Raw genomic sequence first — 19,258 nt, forward strand, 5'->3', positions numbered from 1 at the left:
ACAGTTCTTGCCAAAAAGTGCCTAGATCAAGAAATAAGAGGAGTTCACTCAACTCCAGAACACTGCCTTCTAGAGCAAGGGAGGATTTGCAAGCTGTGGAGTCTCCATATTGACTGACTGCATGGAGTACTGCAAGGATACATGCCTCTGCCCTTTTCAAGGACTATGTCAGTTGGTTCAAATATCAGTGGCTGAGAGACAGACAACAGCAACGTTTCGGGATATCAGTTCTTATGTCTCCCTGGACATTCCAAACATTGGGGTACCCAGGGAGAAATAAGAAAAACAGCACTTTTCCTCCAAGTGGTTGTTTTGCCTTCATGTGAATGGTGAAGTACGCAGTTCTCTCATAATCTAGATGTGAACGGGAATGGGAAGGAAAAGTGGGGGCAGACCCAGGACAGACAGGAAGAAAGGGGAGGTTGGCAAAGTTGTTTTGTGATGGAGCACCATGTCATAGTTCAGGAGGGCTGCAAGGTTCCAGAAGGAGCAGATAGTACAGAATTTACTTGCAGTTCTCAGTTTAACCAAATTAATTAATCATAGTAAATATCTGTAAAGGTTTAATAGTGTGTCCTGAGCTGTACAAGGCAGAGAGTCATTACCCAGTGTGAATGTCCTGCCTTTATTTTTCTGTGCATGTAGCATGCTTAGCTATCTTTCACGGGCATGTGTAATTCAGAAAAAGCATACCATAATGATCCTAAATTGATATGTAAATCATATTAAAAGAGAAGCTGCCCAATTCTACAACTACAAGAGAATAAGCCTTCCCCACTCTACCAACACCCTCAGGAGAGGTCCACATAAATGTCTTGCAAAGCACTCTGAAGATCACACTCCTTGCCTACTCTACTGGTTCCACCGACTGGGGTTGTAGTATTGTAGGCCTGACGGTAGGGTACCTCCCAAATCGGTTCCATTGTTGCCTCTGGGTTGGCTCACTGTCCTGACAGCTGAAATTGTAAAATGACCTTGCTACTGCCAGCTGCAGTGGACATGCAAAATCTCCACATCTGCTTTTTCTAGGCATGGGAGTTCATTGCTGGAACTAAATCAAATGGAAAGGTAAGAAGAGTTCAGGAGAACAGCAGCTGTGGTAGAAAATAGACTGTGGCAGGGATGTCAGCAGTGAGAGGAGCAAAATAGAACCAAAATCCTATTGAGGCAGTTGGAAAATAAGACTAGAAGTGACCTCAACAAGTCCCATTTTGTTATTAGATGAAACGAAACATTTCCTCTTTCATAAGCATGATTTTCTGCTTCGGCCTCACTCTGCTAGACATTTCAAAGTGCACTGTTCTCAGAGGCAAAGGTTATTCTGGTAGGGAAGATTTTTATCCAACAGCAATGATCTCAAGTTGCAGTGGGGGAGGTTTATTTATTTATTTATATTTATTAGGAAAAACTTTTTCACTAGGAGGGTGGTGAAGAATTGGAACGCGTTACCTAGGGAGGAGGTGGAATCTCCTTCCTTTGAGGTTTTTAAGGTCAGGCTTGACAAAGCCCTGGCTGGGATGATTTAGTTAGGGATTGGTCCTGCTCTGAGCAACGGGTTGGACTAGATGACTTCCTGAGGTCCCTTGCAATCCTGATATTCTATGATAATAAACACCCAAATGAAGACAAATGATTTATTATGAAAAAGTCAGTTTTATTAGATTGGTATAGTAAATGTTTTGTCTTGCTTCTGTGTTTCAGAATGTTACAATCTTAAATGGGACCACAGTCAGAAAAGAACATTACTAGTTAAGCTATTAAATTATTAATTTAAGCAAAATTTGATGTTTCAAATTCTGACGTAAAAATAAATGCTACAAAAATTCCAGAGCCATTTCAGATATCTACTCAATTCTTGTGACCAAACTGCAACACGAAAAGAGAACCGCTTAATACTTAGATTTCTCAAATGTGCTTAAGTAATCTGGGCATTTTACAGTTTTATGAATTAAATATACCTCCCGCAAATAATCACGATTCCCTCACTGTGAACTGCAGCATGATTAACAGAGGTCCATTATAAAAGCAACATATAACCTAGCTCTTGTTAGCAGTCAGTGCCACATTGGGCTGGGTTTCTATAGCAACCAGGGAGAAAATATAAAGCAAACTACAGTTAAATGAAAATTATTCTCCATGACAATACATGCAAATGCAGGAACATTTTCAAGGCGTTTCAGGATAAAATGCTTAACTACATACATGTATGATGACACCAATAAGCGAAAGGTTAAGTTAAACAGTTTATGCACTAATCAGTGATTGAGGACAGCAGTGGCATTTTCAAGTTCTTACCCATTTAGAATAAAAAATGTAAAGCTGCCAGATAAGAACTGAGAGTGGAACAAAAATATTCAAAACTGACATACAGTCAGACAATGCATACATCTTTTAGAAGAGGAGAGTGGTTTTGGGGTGGGGTTGTTTTTTTTTAAACAGGTTATAAAGTTGCATGATTTAGGTGTTGTGATCCTATAATTTTCATGACTTTCCATCAAGGAAGAAAACATTTTGAATTTTAGAGGTAGAGCCACTCAGAATATTCATACAGATTTGGCTGAACTGGAACAATGACTCGTTTTAACTAGTTACAACTCATACTGGACAGGTTTCATTTAATGTTCTGCACAACGGTATTCATGGCGTTCAGTTTAAAAACTAGAAAATACACGCTTATTTTACTGAAATATAAAAAACAGTTCAGCAGACCAGTGACTGCCCACCCTTCCCATTCCCCCCCCCCCCCCAAAATAACAACAGTGCTTGAATCTTCAGGATTTTATTGTAGAGAGAAAATCACAATTCACTCCACCCTGTACACAAAACTGCTCATAGGCTAGCCCTAAAGCAAGTTATCTTCCTTGACGTTTGACTTCAGCATAGTGAATCTAGTAATACCCTATAGGGGAATAGAAATTTGTCTGCAGCATCATTTTATATTTCTACATCTATGGAAAAAGCATTTGTCAAGCATATTTCAGTGAAAAAAGGCAAGTTGTGTTAAAAGCTATCAGAGGGGCTTAACAGTAGTTTTGCAGTAGAAAGGCGGTTACTGACAAACACTAAACGTGCACATCCAGTTCCGTTTTCCAGTCATGCTCCGCCCATCTTCCCCTACGATCATTTGCTGCAGGACCCACAGCAGCATTGCAGATATTTCAACGAATCTAGTCACTGAAATCAGTACCGTCCATAATAACTGGTAACTAAAATCTCCCTCCCCAGTTTCCTTTGCAAACAACGATACGTAGAACCCTCTCTGTCTGATGCAGTGAAAGTAAGAGCTACCAGAGATTACATACAGAAAAATCAAACTGCAAAATCAAACTGCAAACTTCACTACAGCAGCAGTTGCTAGGACTATTTAAAAACCCTCCAATAATTGCTATAGTTTGCCTTCTAATGAAACTATTTTCTACAGTGTTACAAGAGATACAAAAGTGTTTTGCTCAATCTGAAGAAAAATGTACATTTTAAACATGTAAAAAAAGTAAAGATCTTGCAATGGCAAGGATTACAATTCATTTTTAAACCTGCCTCACAATTCTCCTCCCCAAGCAGGAGAATCCTAGTGAGCTAAGTGGTCACTTTAACTCGTAAGTGAACAGTCTCTTTACTCAGCACAAACTTCCTGGAAGTTAGTGGATGTGAGCAGGCCTGTCCCCCTCTCATCACAAGATGCCTTTTCAAGGTACTTAAGCTTCTGCAGGGAGCAAGCTCTCATCCTTACACTGTTGGGGTGCATCCCGCTAGGAAAAAAAAAAAAAGATATCTTACCAATCATTAGCTAACGTATGGTAACATGACAAAATCCTAGTGAATATAAGGCAGTTTGCAGTTTTCACATTCGTTAGCAGGTTGAGGTAAACCCCAAAGGGAGCCTAAGGTAATGAAAAAAAAAAAAAACTATCCAGAAACAAGGAGCACATTAACAGTAGCATCCAGTATTCTGGACAGTGCAATACAAACCACACCATCCAGAATGCTGTCTGTTGAGCCAGACCACCCCACTCTTCTGTTTCACCCTGATGAATCAGCAAGAAATGGACAAGATTCCAGCTCTCTGAAGTGACTGGACAGCAGGGTTCTTGTTAATTTCAACCATCACACCTACTGCTTCATAAAAGTAACCTCAGTGGAGGTACAACCGAGACTCTGGTCACACTAGCCTTTTTTTTAAAAAAAGGTTCTCACCAACAGCTCCAGCAGTGGGAGTACTAGTGCAGACAGGACCTCAGGTGCTACCCGGGCCTGTCTACACTAGCTCCCCCACGGCTGCTGCCACTGGCCATTTTTTGAGAAAAAACCCTGACGCAGCAGTGGCAGGAATGCATACAACCACGAACAAGCTGGCAGTTTTGTGAATTAAACATGCTAAGGGTTTAACATCATTGCAGGCCATTGTTTTACAGAAACTGATGTTTTCTTCTCCATCAAGTAACTTTAAAAAATGTTTATTTCTTGGGGGGAGAGGTCCAATTTAGAGTTATTCAATTCTAACAGCATCCCTTAAAGTAGGCACAAGTATTCCAGTTAAATTTTAATTAAAATGTGTTTTGGTACGCTGTCAAAATCTAAATTTGTACTCCAATTCTAGGACTCATATAGCCTGAGATGACAGTACCATCACAGAGAGTCCTACTCACTCTTCCAAGCAAAGGAATAGTTTAAGGGCAGTGTTAATGTGAGGTGTTTTGCTTTGTTGTTTGTCTGTGGAACTTAAGACAAGACAGACCTGAAATGTCTGTAGGACATTAAAAGTTCACATGCACATCCCATTAAGACTACATCTGATGAAAATTACTTAAAACGCAATTTAGAAATACATTATTTTCACACATTTCCTATGAGCTCTACTCAGCCTGCCCATCCAAATGTTAAAAGTTTAATTTAAGAGACTGCCGTCAAAATGAGTTTTAACATTTTTGTGTGATGTACTAAACTTTGTGCAAGCAACTTGTCTTCCGAAAGTCAGATCATCTATTGTCAAAGCTAAAATAATTAGAATATTTGCCCTATTCACTATATTACACCTGAAACAATTCAGCACAGTAACACCAAAGTACCTGTTGTCATTAATTACATGATCAGAGACTGAAAAATCCACTTGCTTACTTGCCCATACCTGGTAAGAAACTTACCAGGGCAAGAGTGGGAATTTAGCCCATCAAATTTTGCAAAATTTAAGCCTGCATTTTTGAAAGTGACTTCAAATTGCAAGAAAAGTCAATGTGGAAAATGCACTGCAGTCTTCAAGGCCTCTTCATGCCTCTTCTGTTACTCAAACTAGTCAGTTTCACTTCTACAACTTACTCTGAGTAGCAATAAAAACAAGAATCATTCTGCTGCTTCAGAAAACTTAGAGGAAAGTACTGGAGCAAGGTCACCAAACAGGACCAGTGCGCGAGGACCAGCCTGCAGCTACATCTTGGAGCAAAGCTAGAGACGAGAGCTCATGCCTAACTGGACCCAGGCAATTTAGCCAGCCGTGCCAAACACACACCCCATTACCAAGTAGCCACCATACCATCCAGCTGGGGATAAAAGCAAAGGTGCTTCTTACTAGTATCTCCCCTCCTTTACCTCCTAGCACAACTGCAGCTGTGCCCCAGGGTGAGGGGGAAGAGATACAAAGGATGATCACAAGGCAGTGAGGGGACAAGAGGGGAATCATCTCAGGAAGGAAAGGCAAAGAATTGGGGGTGGGGTGTGAGAATTCCAAATGAGGGAAGGGACAGGGAAAATCCCAAAAGGAGAGGGGAAAGAGATAACACAAGATGTTAGGGGACCAGTTATAGTGAGGAAGGCATCGTGGGTAGAGCTAATGGACAGAAGGGAGGACACCTCAATGCATTTTTTTTTTTAAATTCAACATTTAACTTAAAGAGGCACAACATCGCACTTGGAAAGGACCACAAAATTTAACTTTTGCGCCTGTGACCTTTTTTTCTCGGATGAGGACTCTAACTGAAATGGTAATTGGACCATCACCAAGAACCAGTTAACACCTCTGCATTAGAGCTAGTCACAAAGGATGACGAGCCAAAAAACAGACTGGAGGTAGAGGTCCTCAAACTCCCACTCCAAAAGTCAGGAGGGCTCTGGGATTGGGGTGTTGAGAGGAAATTCCTTCTTACTTCCAGCACCAGGCAGTAGAAGGGCTTTCAAATTTATCACAGACCTGAAAAGCTGAGAAGGATCCAGAGACAACACCAAGCAAGAGGGCTGCTGCTGCTGCAGCAGAAAAAGCAGACTGAGCTTTTCACCAGGGCATTGCACCTGCATCTCAATGAGTACCCCATTCCCAGCTGGGACCTGGCAAATTCTCAAGCCCCATTCAAAGCAAACAATTATTCAGATTCAATGCAAGCCATCTGCACCTGTGGGACACAGCAATATTCTGCAGGGAGGTAAATGTAAATATTAAATCTTCTGAGTTTTGGCCAGTGTCAGCTTGCAGAAGCAAAGGAGGTGTCAAGAAAAATCCATGCCACAAGCTGAGCTTTGTATCTACGTCTTTCCTAGATGGTGACGGCAAGTTGGAAAACACTGGGTCTGTTATCAGTGGATATTTTTAAAACCTCTCGGGATGGACAGAATGCCTATTCGCTTTGAAGAAAGGATTGCTACAGCCTTTGCTCATGAAACCATCGTAGAATAATGATCTGGCCAGTTATTGTCCAGTATTAACAAACTGGAAAGGGTTCAGAAAAGTGCTACAAGAGTGTGATTCCAGGTTTTCAAAACATGCCTTATAGGGAGACATCTAAGGAGGTCAAACTATTTGGTTTATCCAAGATTAAGAGGCAACTTGATCACAGTCTGCAAGTACCTACATTAGAAAGAGATTTCAAATATAACATCTCCTTATTCTAGCAGAAAAAGGCATGACAAAATCCAAAGGCTGGAAGCTGAAGCTAGACAACCTCAGACCAGAAATAAGATGCACATTTCTAACAGGGAGGGTGTGACGTTCCCCTAATGTTGTCTGGACCAGTGATCTGCTAGGTCACTCCAGCCCTCGACTCTGGGAGCCAGCTTTACCCTGCTCTGCTGTGAGAACACCCACTTCTGGGCTGTTCACACACAGCCTCTGGCATGTAAGCTGCTCCCAGCTATGTGAGTGAGCACTCTTGGCCAGCTGCTGCTTGGATTGTGCAACCGAATGACACTAGCCAATATCTCTGTTCCCAGACACAACCCTAGGAACCTCCGTCTTGCAGTGTCCAGATATGCCCGCTGGACGCTGCAAGCTTATATGAGTTTGTCAATTTAACAGAGAAATTGTTATGTGCCAAGCTTGTTATCCCAAGGGGAGTCTCTGACACGCTTCCAACAAAACACACTGCTTCAGGTAGAATAAACAAATTCATTAACTACAAAAGATAGATTTTAAATTATTATAAGTCAAAGCACAAGTCGGATTTGGTTAAATGAAATAAAAGCAAAACGCATTCTAAGCTGATCTTAACACTTTCAGTGCCCTTACAAACTTAGATGCTTCTCATCACAGGCTGGCTGGTTGCCCTTCAGCCAGGGACTCCCCTTTGATCAGCGCTTCAGTCACCTGGTGGTGATGTCTGTAGATCAGGGGTTCTCAGACTGGGGGTTGGGACCCCTCAAGGGGTCGCACGATTATTACATGGGAGGTCGCAAACTGTCAGCCTCCACCCCAAACCCCGCTTTGCCGCCAGCATTTATAATGGTGTTAAATATATTAAAAAGTGTTTTTAATTTATAAGGGGGTCATATTCAGAGGCTTGCTATGCAAAAGTGGCCACCAGTACAAAAGTTTGAGAACCACTTCTCTAGTTGGAAGTGGAAGAAGAGAGCAAGCATGGCAAACATCTCTCCCTTTTATCACGTTCTTTCTTCCCTCTTGGCTTTGCCCCTCATCCCTTTCAGAGTCAGGTGAGCATTACCTCATCATAGTCCCAAACTGACCACGGGAAGGGGGGTGATTCACTCAAGAGTCCAACAGATCCTTTGTTGCTGCCTAGGCCAGTGTCCTTTGTTCCTGGAAGGCTGGGCTGGGTTTGTCCCATACATGCCCTGATGAAGTGTGAACTGCCCCTCTGCTCCTGGAAAGTTTTGCCAGGTCTTGTTTTAAGCCATAAGGGCACGTTTTTCAGCCTCATAACTATATACATGAAATTACAACCTATAACATTACTATAACAATGCTCAGTGCATCATGAGCCTTCCAAAGACACCCAACCTGACAAACTTTGCATTGGATACCACACAATCATATAAGGATGAACATGGGGATGCTGGGTGTTCCCCCAAGGTACAGAGCATCACAGAGGGTAATTAATGACTGGTCCCTTCTACTCTTAAAATCTCTGAATCTATTAATTCAGCTTTACATTTCTGTGTCACATTATTGAAATGGAGGTGGTAAGCCAACTCTCGGTATCTAAATGCATCAGATCTCCTTGCCCCTTGTCATTCTGATTGGAGAACTGGGTGTGGCACAGAAACTGCATTGGTCAATGATCACTTCTAGCGATGGGTGAAGATCAAGACTAAGGGCTTGTCTACACTGGCACTGTTACAGTGCTTTAACGTGGCTTGTGCAGTTGTGGCAGAGAGCTGAGAGAGAGTCTCCCAGCGCTCTAAAAAACCCACCTCCACGAGGAGTGTGTAGCTTCCAGCACTGGTGCATTGTCTACACTGGCACTTTACAGCGTTGCATCTTGCAGCGCTCGGGGGGTGGTTATTCACACCCGAGTGAGAAAGTTGCAGCACTGTAAAGTGCCAGTGTAGAGAAGCCCTAAGTCTCTATTACACTCATCAGCTGTCTCATGTAATTGATCAAGAGGTGTTATTCACTGGCCTCAAAACCCTAGCACAACAGTCGGTGGTGTGCCGAGTCTTCATTTATTCATTTTATTATTTATAGCATTTATTCATGCTAATTTAAGGTTTTGCATGCCAGTAATACATTTTAATGTTTTTAGAAGGTCTCTTTCTGGAAGTCTATAATATATAACTAAACTATTGTTCTATGTAAAGTAAATAAGGTTTTTCAAATGTTCAAGAAACTTCACTTAAAATTAAATTAAAATGCAGAGCCCCCCCGGACCAGTGGCCAGGACCCGGGCAGCATGAGTGCCACTGAAAATCAGCTTGCGTGCCACAGGTTGCCTACCCCTGCCCTAGCAGGAGCAGACGGGGCTGTTCTTGAGGCTTTGTTCTTTTCTCTGATAAAAATGGATAGCTGTGGACAACCACTCTACCACCCCTAAGTGTTCTTATTCAAGATGTATATGGAGCTGTTATCAAGGTTAGAGACATGACAGTATGCAAAGTCACCTTGCGTTATGTCTGCCTTATGCAACCCAGACAATACGGTTAAGCATCTTTGTCAATGTCTAGTTGAGATGGAGTATGGATGGGGGCAAGCTGGCTGAAGTTCAATCCAGAAAAAAATGAGGCAATGGTGGGTTGTGAGAAGTAGCCAAAGAATACTGCAGATGTAACGCGGTAATGGTGTTTGGCGACCCAGGTTACTTGGGTTGTTTTTAGACTGCCTTAATACAGCAGTTGACCAGGATGATCTTGCCATCTGCACCTGCCCAGTAAGCAACAATCTTTTCCTCTGAGACACAGACCTTGCTACTCTTATCCACACATTTGTCTTCACAGCAATGATCTCTACACAAGGCTACAACTGTAGTCCCTTGGAAAACTGAAGTAGGAGCAGAATGCAGCAGTCTGCTTAGTAAGCAGTGCATCTTTTTATGACTACACCAGCATTCCACAATCTGCATTGACCATCTATTGGTTTGCATGTGGAGATGGGTACTAGATTGGACCCTGTAAAGGATACTTGAGAGACCATTTCTCTCAATATATTGCCACAGCTGCAGTCAGCCCTCACACCACAGCTGTCATCCCCTTGGTGTACAAGGCAAGCAAGCTGTTGATAGGACATTCTCCAGAAGGGCTCTTTGGCTCTAACTTGCTTCTACCTTAATCTAAAAAAAGTCTGAATCAGTTTACCTTTATGGCATACTGTAAAAACCCTCTATTGCTAGCATTTGGGGGCCTGTCTACACTGAAGTTGCACTGGTGCAACTTGTGTGTGTAGACCAAGTCTATGTGTGGGCATTAGGGCGTAAGTGTGACAGGGTTTTTTGTTGCTTTGAACTGACCAGTTAATTGCCCTTTATGTGAGGGCTCATTATGCTACTTGGAAATTATTCCTGTATAATTTGTTATTTTAAACAACCACAAAGGCACCCAGAGCTGCATGTAAACATCTTCTATTCAATAATGCAAGTTCCCACACACCTGATTTCATAATTTCATCAGTAAAAAATTATTCAAAAAATGTACTGTAGAGAATCAATATTTTCTGAAAATTTGTACTCTATTCATAAATTCCAGTGTAATTTATTGAAGCAACACAAGATATTTTCAAAACTACTAACTTTTCAATCTCCTGTTACATAGAATGTCAAATCGCATTTAGGGACAATTTGCTACCTGTGGTTAATTTCTTAAAAGGGTAATGATCTCTTCACCTCTGCCTCAGACCTAGTAAGTACTCCATTTAAGACTAATCCAGAAAGCACTTATGATTAATGATAAAGATTTTACAGCCTCATGCAGCTCTAAATGAAAAACTATTTTAGATTTATTCTAAATATGATTATACTGGAAAAAGTCAGTCAACACTATAAAAAATGTGGGAACCAGCTTCTCTAGCACATCTTCAAAGTTCTTGTTTTCATTAGCTAGATGCATTTAAATGTCCCATGGCAGCTCCCTATAGAAGAGAACACCATGGGTCCAAAGTCTGAAAACTGCCACAAACAAGAATCACCTTAACACTTCCTATTCATGGAGCAAGTCAAAGGCAATCTAAATGGAAAGAGAAGCATTCCCATTCCTAAGCAGGTAGGAAGAAAACCATGGATGGCAGGTATTTACCAGAAGTGGGTTTTATCAGGTAAAATCATAGTTTTTATTTTAAAAACTGCTTCATTATTGCACACCACATTACACTTAGTTCTAATCACATATTCAAATTGTGGTTATATGAGGCAGTAGATTTGGAAATTAATTTAGAGTTGTACAAATAAGTAAAATAGCAGTAGGCATAATACTAATATATGCAATACAATACTGAACATCAATGTCTGTAAAAAAAAAAAAAAAAAAAAAGGACTTGTGGCACCTTAGAGTGCCACAAGTCCTCCTTTTCTTTTTGCGGATACAGACTAACACGGCTGCTCCTCTGAAAAAAGATCAATGCCTGTATACATTTGGTTTCGTATTTTCTCAAGCAAGTTGTGTGTGCAATGACTCATTTCAATATTATATACATATTTTATATACTACAAAACTATTATCAAATTCCTAATATTTTTCAGTAATTTTCATCAGGATATTCTAATAATCATTTTATTCTCCCCAGTTTCAATGGGGTTTAAACCAGTATTTACCGGTACCCCATCCTAAACTAATTTTTCCCAGGAAATTGTCAATCCTGGTGAAAAGATCAGTTTCCTCCACTCCATATCGGGATAACTTCCATGTATAATCCCCACTCTCCTTCCAAGGCCACAGTTAGTAGAAAACTTTTTTTAACCAATATAAAAAAGCAGCAGCCTTGCACAGGCCTGATCTCAAGGAAGTTGAAAGGCAGAATTCATTTAGTGTTTTTCAATGTTTTCATAAAATATTGCATTATTTTAGTAAACCAAAAATTATTACATTTAAAGATAGGCAAACTACTGATTTTATATGAAGAGGAGATCTTATTTTAAAATACTGATCATATACAGTTTGGCTTCCTTAAAATAAGGGGAAAGACTGCCTATAGATTTCTGGAGGATAAATAATTCAGTGCATGAATGCCAAGGGCAATACAGCAAACATAAGTCTTACATTTATCCATATGGCAGGGACAATGCAGACAGTAATATGCTTCACATCACCACCCTGACAGTGACTTCAACCCTGACCTAGAAAATAACCAACACTTTCTTCTAGCTACAAGAGCTAATTCACTCTGAGCCCTTACTCACCCATGGTATAAAGGGCTATTGCACACTTCATTTACGTGGGGTAGCATCTGCTAAATTCTAAACCTGAACTCATTGCATTTTTGGCCTCTTCTCACTCTTGTTAATCCACAGACTGGAACAATTAAAGACTTATTCACATGAACTTATAAAGAAAGATCAGGACTAAGCAGAAATGGATCCATTTCTCTAAGGAGAGCTCTGAAACCTGCTGAGAGTTTGTACATTCGTATTATCAAAGCTGTGAGGATCAACAAAAACCTAAGCCAGTGTTTCCTATTCATAAGAGCTTGTGAACCAACTGTAGCAGCAAGAACAGAGAGGGAATATAGTGACTGAATGAGGCCAGAGGCCTTCTCAACTGATAGCATATACTGCATGGTTCTTCCCAATCTATTTCACCGTATGGTGCAAGACAACAGAGCTCCTTATAGCAGTGGTTCTCAAAGCCGGTCCGCTGCTTGTTCAGGGAAAGCCCCTGGCGCGCCGGAACGGTTTGTTTACCTGCCGCGTCCGCAGGTTCGGCCGATCGCGGCTCCCACTGGCCGCGGTTCGCCGCTCCAGGCCAATGGGGGCTGCGGGAAGCGGCGGCCAGCATGTCCCTTGGCCTGCGCCACTTCCCGCAGCCCCCATTGGCCTGGAGCGGCGAACCGCGGCCAGTGGGAGCCGCGATCGGCCGAACCTGCGGACGCGGCAGGTAAACAAACCGTTCCGGCGCGCCAGGGGCTTTCCCTGAACAAGCAGCGGACCGGCTTTGAGAACCACTGCCTTATAGGAGCTCAAAGGGTCATTGCACCTTAAATATTCAACACATCAACTCGCTAACCTCATTAGAAAGAATATCAGCAACTTGTGTTTTAAAAATTAGGACGGGCACATGACAAAGCAGAATAGTGTCACAAACTGACCCCAATATGGAAAACCTGTAGGAGTATGGTAAACAGAAGAGTCTGGTCTAGTTACTTATGAGGTTCACCATTTCCACCAATGGTTAGCAAGCCCCATGGCTCACCTGTCACACTCTCTCAGATTAGCTGAAGTGTATGTAAGTGTTCAACCATCCCCACATCTGAGACTATTGGATAGCTTGCCTAAAATCTCTAGGAAGCCTCAAAGAATAGAAGAGGCAGGAAATAAGAGTAAACAGTGGGATTCTTGGTAACAGAAGCTCCTGATAACACTGACTGAATTTTCTCTCTCATTCCCAAATTACTCATTTTAGTTATTAAAAAGAACTCAAACACAGACAAACATCCTAAGGACTCATGTAAAGAAAAAATAGTTTGAAGATGCCACTAATAGACTTAATGGATCTTAATGATGGGAAATGAATCTTGAAAGCCATCAGATCAAAGCAAGATCTTTTGTGTGTGAGGACTGTTACTCTTGGAGCCACAGAACTTAACACCATCTTTAAAAAATATTTTGCTCAAATAAATGAAGCAGCAGTCTCTCATCAGTCAAGTGGTATGGATCTTTTATGGGATTGGCATCCTACTTGCAGGATAAAAACTAAAGCAAATTTGGAGATAGCTCACTCAGGCGGTGGAAATTTCTCAAACTGAAGTAATGCTGCTTGCCTTTTTCACCAGAGAATGTTTTGGACAGGTTTTCCTCTTCTATTAGCATTTAAGTGACTTTGTTTGTTTTGTAAGTTTGTAAAGATTAATTGTATTTATTACAGGTGGACACCACTCACAACTGGGTCACAAGTGAACAGTAAGGATGAACTGATATAATATCAGACAACAGGCTTCAATAACCTGAAATTAAGATTACAACTATCTTAATTACATAAGGGAAGGTACTTGAAAACGCTGTAATTTTCTCAACATTATAAAAGTCTGAAAATTCAAGGTGCTGTTAAAGTCGAACAGCATTAACTCTGACCTCAAGTATTAACAACTTTCCATCCTCATAACCCACTGCATATTACAATGTAAAATAGAGACATTTTGATTAAGGAGGTTTTAATAAGCCCATGGCTGTATAAATCCACTTTGTGTACTGTGTGCCTCTGACATCAAGTAATTCGAGTACATATGATTTCTCACTACCCTGCACCCATGGCACATAAGTTATATAATACTTGGCTCAGACCTTAAGAGGTATGTTGTAGCCCCAGATACAGAAACTACATGCCCATGCTCAGTCTAGTTGCAAAAGAACATATTTAAAAGCAGCATATGTATTCGTCCTTGCAAAATTTCAAACAGATTGGTTTAAATTAAGTGCAATTAAAGTTTATAATAAAACACTAATCTCAACCTTAACTAAGGAGAAAAGGAATCTCTCTCCTTAATCTCATTTAACAGGTGTAATAGCTGTAATGCTCCTACATGTTAGCATGACAACAGACAAGCTGCCTTTACTGCATTCTCACCAGCTAAATAAAATGAAGAAAAAAAGCAGCCAATGAATATACCATTAGAATAACTACCATCTAACTCAGGGGTGGGCAAACTACGGCCCGCGGGCTGGATCCGGCCCCTCAGAGCTTTGGATCCGGCCCGCAGGATTGCCCCCCGTGGTGTCGCAAGCCCTGCGCCACTCTCAGAAGCAGCCGGCACCACATCCCTGGGGCCTGGTGGGTGGGGGCAGAGGGCTCTGTGCATTGCCCTTGCCTCCAGGCACCGCCCCCCCGCAACTCCCACTGGCCGGGAACGGGGAACCACAGCCAATGGGAGCTTTGGGGGAGGTACCTGGAGGCCTGGTAAGGGCAGCACACGGAGCCCTGTGCGCTGTACCCCCCCCCAGGGCCGCGATTCCGGCCGCTTCCCGGAACAGTGCAGCATGGGGCCAACTCCCTGCCTGCACCTCAACTCCCTGCCCTGAGCCCCGTCACACCCCAACCCCCTGCCCTGAGCTCCCTCCCACAGTCTACACCCCTCCTGCACCCCTGGCCTGAGCCCCCACCTGCACAACGCACCCCTCCTCTGCCCCAATCCCCTGCCCTGAGCCTGTTCCTGCACACCGCACCCCCCCCACACACACCCCTCACTCCCTCCTACACCCCAACCCCCTGCCCCAGCCCTGCATACAATTTCCCCACCCAGATGTGGCCCTCGGCCCAAAAAGTTTGCCCACCCCGATCTAACTATTTCCAAACATATTGGATTTGCTGTTGTGGGATCTATTGGCATCCGTGAGGCATTTGCAAAGCAATCCACCACCACAGTATTTCAGTACCAAGGGACAGTCATAATCTATACTGCAGTCCATCATGGAATACCTGAAATTCAACTAGTCCACACAGGAGAGAGAGAGGGAAATGCTCTTAAACAACAGAAAACTGTCACCTGGGAATGTGATAAAACACACACTCCTGGAGCCAGACCGTCCTTCAACTTTTGTCTCCTTTGAAAAATTTTTCCATAGTAATTAGAACTTCCAATTTTTATTGAACCTCCAGAATAAGAGGAATGCCCCATCCCTAAAAGAATTTATTTTCGAACCCATGAGAATATACATATGGTGTAAGCAGTTTTTAAATAGTGCAGATTCTTCACTTTACAGTAATGCTGAAAATGCAGTTTTTTCTAATTTACCTCCATTATTCAGTGACTCTAAAGAAGTCCTATAACGTTCATCGTTGTAGGCGTCAAAATGTAGTTGGGTGGTCAGTAAGACCTTGGAGTCTCAAATTATCCTGTTACGACGCTTATGTAAACTATTGGTTTGCTTTTTATGATACAAAGTCAGACAAAAAATTTTAAGCCTACATCTGAAAAACATGACACTGCCAAGCCTTAAAGGAAACAAAATGGACTATACGCAAAAAATAAAAGTATCCATCTTAGTACCCTTCTTTCCAATATATTTACAGAACAAAATGCCATTTTTTATTCTGTGTGTAATTACACAGTTAAAATAACCACCACCTATAGTAAGTAATCCATCTCGTTTACCGAGGGAGCAAACGTTGGTGCAGTATGATCAACGTGACTAATCTACACTGACCCTAGAGAAACACATTTGCCTGCTCTACTGAACAGCATAAGGGTGCCACGACAAAACTCTCAAAAGGAGGGAAACTATACAAGACTTTGTCCACTTTATTTTATATTCTACTTATGTTCTAAGCAGCTACCTTTCATCCATTTTCAAATTATACAAAGCTGCTTCTAAAACTGAAAAGTATAATCTAAACAGGTGCTCTGTCACACATGCAAAAAAACCAACACCATAACATCAATGCAAATTTGTATTTCCTTCTCACCAATGCTCCCACCCACAAAACCAACATAGGGACAACTTGTCTAAGTAAAAATAAAAGACATTGGTCATTACAATATTATGAAACTAGAAAGAGGTGCATAAGTGGAAAATAAAAGTATACGAATATCGAGTTTGAGATTCACAACTGGACATTTCTAACTTCACTGCTACCAAAAACAACTCCCCTTGGAGACAGGAAAAATTCAGTTAATCATTTGGATCACATTTAGATAAGAAGATGGAAATGGGACCAACCATTTAGATTTAAAGAAACAGCTTCACACTAGAACAAAAGCACTTGAGCGAATCACAGAACACAAAACACCTACAGAGTAACCAACATGCCAAGGAAGGTAGTATCTAAATTCCTAGGCCTCCTCCAATACTCACTACTAAGAGTAATCAGTATCTGTGTGGCCCCAAATAGATAGAGTTCCACAGAACCTCCCACACAAAAATACAGATTGCTCTATAGAAAGATCTGCCACTAACTGAACCCTTCCCAAAGAACAAAACAGGTCATACCACTTCAGCACTGATGTTTCATTAGCATATCAAACAATATGCTTAAGAATTTCTCTATTCAGACATGGAGAGGGAGTCAAACATGGATCATATTTCACTTTCTCTGTAATAATTATGCATTTATACTGTAACCCACTGTGACCATTCAAAAGTGTCACACTGTACACCTTTTATTTGGGGACTCCTCTACCACTTGAAAGGGACAGAATCAACTTATTCTTATTAACTAATGACAAAAAAATCTAGTTCCTGATAGAACACACTTTAAATAACATGACACATTTAAAAAACTTTTAAAAATGCACACAGGTTGCTTTCTAAGGTTTTTTTTTTTTTCTTTCCAGAAAAGGAAGAACATGAGAAACAGTGAATGTGACTATATGCAAAAGTGTGTCAAACTGATTAAACAGCATAGAAAAACATGTAATTAACAACCTTCCTTCAGTCAGAAGTTTCAAGTAATTATAGCAGTTACTAAATAGTCAAATAAATATGATTTTCAAATTGACATTGTCCCTTTAACATCTTTGTCTAACTGACAAAACTATCCTGTCTATGCCCAGTTTCTGGAGTTATCTCAGAAGATTAATTTTGCTTTAAGGATACTGTTTGGGATCTGTTTTCACTGTCTATAGGGCCAGGTTCCTGGTAGTAAGTGAGCACTTTGTGTACAAAACCACAGAAAGGGGGAGGGAGGGGAGCCCTTTCCTGCAACTAGATATCAAAACAGATCTACAACCTTAGTGTAGAAGCCAATCTGTAAACACACCAGCTCTTGTGTCTCAATGAACAGGCTGATTTTCAATCCACACACCCCCCACCCTCACAAGACAGCTGCTCTCTCTGGAAAAGGGCAGAGGGCATTGCAGGGCTCAGCTCCTCCAGGCTTCTTGGAGGGGGAAGAGACACGATTTGCCTTTATAAACATGCAATCAATCTCGTGAACTAAGGGGGGTGTAAATTCTGGACTGGCAAAGTGCAGCTGTTTTTTGCTAAGGGGCAAGGCTGGAGTGCAAAAAACCAGTGCACAAAAGCTTTTCCAAGGAGAAAAATACTGAGCAATTTAGAGATTAAACAGGAAAAAAATAAATGCACATCAACGAGCCTTGCTGGCTTCAAGCAGATCAGCTTCCCCCTCTGCACGCACAGAGCTAACGCCTACCCAGGGATGATGAAATGGGAAACGGAAATTACCATTTCAGACAACTTTTCATATTGTTTCTTCTAGCAAGTGCTACTGCCCCTCCCCCCCACCAAGGGGCTGCCCCTTCCCCCCTCCCCCCCCGCACTGCTGCCCTTCCCCCCCCACACACGCGCCCCCGCCCCTGCCCCCCCCAAGCACGCACCCTCTCCCCCCCGCACCGAGGGGCTGCCCCTGCCCCCCCCCAGGCACGCACCCCCTCCCCCCCGCACCGAGGGGCTGCCCCTGCGCACCCCCTCCCCCCCGCACCGAGGGGCTGCCCCTGCGCACCCCCTCCCCCCCGCACCGAGGGGCTGCCCCTGCGCACCCCCTCCCCCCCGCACCGAGGGGCTGCCCCTGCCCCCCCCCCACGCACGCACCCCCTCCCCCCCGCACCGAGGGGCTGCCCCTGCCCCCCCCCACGCACGCACCCCCTCCCCCCCGCACCGAGGGGCTGCCCCTGCCCCCCCCACGCACGCACCCCCTCCCCCCCGCCCCGAGGGGCGGCCCCGGCCCCCCCCCCCGCACGCACCCCCTCCCCCCCGCACCGAGGGGCTGCCCCTGCCCCCCCCCCCAGGCACGCACCCCCTCCCCCCCGCACCGAGGGGCTGCCCCTGCCCCCCCCCCAGGCACGCACCCCCTCCCCCCCCGCACCGAGGGGCTGCCCCTGCCCCCCCCACGCACGCAACCCCCCCCACCCCCCAGGGACTCCCACTGCTCCCCGCCCCGAGGCCCTTCTCTCCTACCCCGGGCTGCTCCCCGACCTCGAACCCCACTCGCCCCCCCCGGCTCGCCCCGCTCCTCACCCCAGGTCGGTGCTGGGCGCGCAGGGCTCGGCCCCTCCTCACACGCCGTCCCCCGGCTGCAGCCTCCCGGGCGAGCGAGGCCTCCGGCTCCTCCAGCCCCGCCGCATAGGGGAGGCGGCGGGCGGGGAAGGGGGCTCGGGACCCGCCCGGCGGCGGCGGCCCCGGCGCGGGCAAGCGCAGGCGGCTGGGAGCGGCTGCTCGGTCGGGACCCGGCGGTGGCGGCCGGCTCTAGTGCTCGGGGCTGCGGCTGTCGCGGCGGCGCCTCCTCGCCCTGCGCTCCATGGCCCGCCAAGCTCCGTCCTCCCTCGGCGGCTGCGGCCCCCGGCTCGCCAGCGCCGCCAGCCTCGCTCCCACCCGCCGCTGAGACGCGCCTGCCCATTGGTCCGCCGCCCCGCGCCGCCCCATTGGCTGGCTCCCGGCAGGGAAAGTCCCGCACGGGGTGACACAGGCACGCCGCGCGTGGCGTCAACGGCAGACCTCCGTCCCGTTAG

General features: G+C 44.1%; 1 protein-coding gene across 5 annotated transcripts in view; it reads right to left on the minus strand.

Annotated features, from left to right (window-relative positions):
* Positions 1-19,137, minus strand: part of ANKRD11 (ankyrin repeat domain 11) — a 227,911-nt gene extending 208,774 nt beyond the window's left edge. For all 5 annotated transcript variants that reach the window (XR_005222248.2, XM_037877957.2, XM_037877958.2 and 2 more), the window contains exon 1: positions 18,768-19,137. The gene's annotated coding sequence lies outside the window, so the exon portion shown is untranslated. The remainder of the gene's footprint in view (positions 1-18,767) is intronic.
* Positions 19,138-19,258: the final 121 nt, after the last annotated feature.

This window comes from Chelonia mydas, chromosome 12 (genome assembly GCF_015237465.2).
Source record: "Chelonia mydas isolate rCheMyd1 chromosome 12, rCheMyd1.pri.v2, whole genome shotgun sequence".
Classification (NCBI taxonomy): Eukaryota; Metazoa; Chordata; order Testudines; family Cheloniidae; genus Chelonia; species Chelonia mydas.